Source organism: Lynx rufus, unplaced genomic scaffold (genome assembly GCF_022079265.1).
Source record: "Lynx rufus isolate CCGP_SWC_20201006 ecotype Redwood Valley unplaced genomic scaffold, mLynRuf1.p SCAF_1, whole genome shotgun sequence".
Lineage (NCBI taxonomy): Eukaryota > Metazoa > Chordata > Mammalia > Carnivora > Felidae > Lynx > Lynx rufus.
Window position 1 is genome coordinate 192600204 of NW_025814823.1, and position 3440 is coordinate 192603643.

The window sequence follows — 3440 nt, forward strand, 5'->3', positions numbered from 1 at the left end:
TCCATCTGTTCTTTGCTCCGTGCCAAGCTTTCTTTAGACCCCTAACATCTGTGCTGAGCAGGGCTGGGTCAGAAGACAGTTTTACTCAGGTTACAACCTGCACGTCAAAGGCCTGTGTCACACCGGCTGGGCTCATTTCCACGTTGCTGTGTGGTCATTCACTATCACTAAATGTCCTTCTTAACAGTTCCTCTCCACTGATTTTTCTATCAATAAGGCTTAAGATTTTATGTGAAAGCTCAAAGTAATGAAAGTAGCCAAAATCACACATTTCTTCTGGGTTAGCTGTATTGTTCATCCTGCTCGGTCCTTTAAATGAGATAGATTTTGGAATTTAATGTTTTGTTTTGTTTTTTTCTAATCACCTAGACAATATATATTCCACCTAGGAAATATCAAAAGTATAGCAAAATGCAAAAAATAAGAATAAAAGTTGCCTATAGGAGCGCCTGGGTGGCTCAGTAGATTAAGCATCTGACCTCAGCCCAGGTCATGGTCTCACAGTTCGTGGGTTTGAGCCCCATGTCGGGCTCTGTGCTGACAGCCCAGGGCCTGGAGTCTGCTTCAGATTCTGTGTCTCTGTCTCCCTCTGCCCCTTCCCCACTCATGCTCTCTCTCTCAAAAATAAATAAACATTAAAAAAAAAAAACTTTTAAAAAGCTGCCTATACTCTAATCAGCCAGATGTAATATTCTTAAAATACTGGTATATTATCTTTTTAATTTTTTTCTAGTTTTCTTTCTATATATATATATATATATATATATATATATATATATCACTTTGTTAAGTTGGGCTTGTGTACACAACTTAAAATTTTACCTTTAAAATGATAGCTTTTCCTGGGGCAGGATGAGGTGAGCAGCTGGATGGCTGTGTTTCAGTTCCCTTCCCTGCCTGTTTCCACATTCCCTGTAGCAATGAGCTTCCTCAAAAATTTCCTACAGCCCTGCTCCACTGAGGGGCTCCAGCAGCAGCAGTCGTATACCAAGGCTGTGCTGAGCAGCAAGGGCCTTGGCACCGGCACCCTTTGCATCGCTGAGAGCCACCTGACTTGGTCAAATGGCTCTGGATTAGGATTCTTGATGAAATACCCCGTCATTAGCTTCATGTGGCATCCAGGGACCTAAATGCCTATCCACAAGAGCATTTGTATATCAGGGTGCATGAGGAGGAGGAGGAAGAGGAGGAGGCGAAGGAGAAGAAGAAGAAGGAGGGGCAGAAGGAGGAGAAGGAGAAGAGGAGGAGGAGGAAAAAGAAGAAGAACAAGAAGAGGAGGAGGAGGAGGAGGAAGAAAAGGAAGAAAAGAGGAAGAAGAAGAAGAGGAAGAAAAAGAAGGAGGAGGAGGAGGAAGAAGAAGGGGAGGAAGAAGAAGGGGAGGAAGACAAAGAAGGAAAACAAGAATAAGAACAGGAGGGAGGAGAAGCAGGAGGGAGAGAAGGAGAAGAGGAAGAGGAAGAGGAAGAAGAAGAAGGAGGAAGAGGAAGAAGAACAAGAAGAGGAGGAGGAGGAAGAAAAGCAAGATGAAGAAGGAGGAGGAGGAGAAGGAAGGGGAGGAAGAAGAAAGGGAGGAAGACAAAGAAGGAGAACAAGAACAAGAACAGGAGGGAGGAGAAGCAGGAGGGAGAGAAGGAGAAGAGGAAGAGGAAGAAGAAGAAGGAGGAAGAGGAAGAACAAGAAGAGGAGGAGGAGGAAGAAAAGCAAGAAGAAGAAGAAGGAGGAGGAGGAGGAGGAGGAGAAGGAAGGGGAGGAAGAAGAAAGGGAGGAAGACAAAGAAGGAGAACAAGAACAAGAACAGGAGGGAGGAGAAGCAGGAGGGAGAGAAGGAGAAGAGGAAGAGGAAGAAGAAGAAGGAGGAAGAGGAAGAACAAGAAGAGGAGGAGGAGGAAGAAACGCAAGAAGAAGAAGGAGGAGGAGGAGGAGGAGAAGGAAGGGGAGGAAGAAGAAAGGGAGGAAGACAAAGAAGGAGAACAAGAACAAGAACAGGAGGGAGGAGAAGCAGGAGGGGGAGAAGGAGAAGAGGAAGAGGAAGAAGAAGGAGGAGAAGGAGGAGGAGGAAGGGGAAGAAGAACAAGAAGAGGAGGAGGAGGAAGAAGAGGAAGAACAAGAAGAAGAAGAAGAAGAAGGAGAGGGAGGGGGAGGAGGAGAAGGGGAGGAAGAAGAAAGGGAGGAAGACAAAGAAGGAAAACAAGAATAAGAACAGGAGGGAGGAGAAGCAGGAGGGAGAGAAGGAGAAGAGGAAGAGGAAGAAGGAGGAGGAGGAAGAGGAAGAAGAACGAGAAGAAGAAGAAGGAGAGGGAGGGGGAGGAGGAGGGGGAGAAGAAGAAGAAGAAGAAGAGGAAGAAGAAGAAGAAGAAGAAGAAGAAGAAGAAGAAGAAGAAGGAGGAGGAGGAGGAGAGGAAGAAGAAAGGGAGGAAGACGAAGAAGGAGAACAAAAAGAACAAGAACAGGAGGGAGGAGAAGCAGAAGGAGGAGGAGAAGGAGGAGAAGGAGGAGGGGGAGGAGGAGAAGAAGAAAAAGAAGGTGGGGGAGGAGGAGAAAGAGGAGGAGGAGGAGAAGGCAGTGATGATGTTGAACCGAGGCAATATTCGCTGCAATGTGTGAATGCCAGGCTTTGCATCCAGATCCTGAGGGTGAAGATTCAGACGACCACCGTGGAGAAGAATACGATGTGGAAGCCCGTGAACAAGGGCGGGGAGACATCCCTACGCTTCACACCTGTGAAGCAGGACTACCCCATCGAACAGGGTAAGGCCAAGTCACACTGGAGAGATAAGAAGGTATGCTTTCTCAGTCTGTGAGCAGCCAGTATAACACGGCTGGAGAGCAGACAGAAGATTCAGTGAGATTGTGAAGAGGGGATAGAGAGAGGTACTACCCCAACCATTGGTGCTCAGTTTGAGTATGCAGATGTTGACCACTGAGGATGATTTACTCTGCTGTGGGATTCTGCTCGTAACTGTAGGAAAGAACTTGGTGCCTCTTCTACTATGGAGTGGGTGTTGATGAGAGTCTTTGTCTTTCCCCAACCAGCTCTTTTTAGAGACAAAGTATACTGAGACAAAAAGTTCTCATGAGCATTGGATACTATGGCCTTTATTAACAAAGGCGAATTAACTTGACCAAGAGGGTATTTGTAGTTTATCATCTACCCCCAAACTTTCTGTGCATAGGTACCCTCTGAGTAGGCCTACAATTCCTGCCTCCACTCTATGCATCGCCTGTCACCCAGCAGGCCTACGTGATGGGAATGTGCAGGCCCTTGAAGGTGCAGGTACACTGGATGGGAAGGAGGGAGGCTGAGTCTAAGATACACCCCTTTAGAACCTAAGGATCCCCATACCCCTTAAAAAGGCAGAGATCTGAGAAATCCTGGCCTCTGCTCGTTCTCCACAGGGTTGTGGGTCTTTTTACTAATTTGGGACCCAGATAAATTCATT

General features: G+C 46.6%; 1 pseudogene; it reads left to right on the top strand.

The window, feature by feature from the left end:
• The first annotated feature begins 920 nt into the window (after positions 1-920).
• Positions 921-2924, top strand: LOC124507145 (methylosome subunit pICln-like; annotated as a pseudogene).
• Positions 2925-3440: the final 516 nt, after the last annotated feature.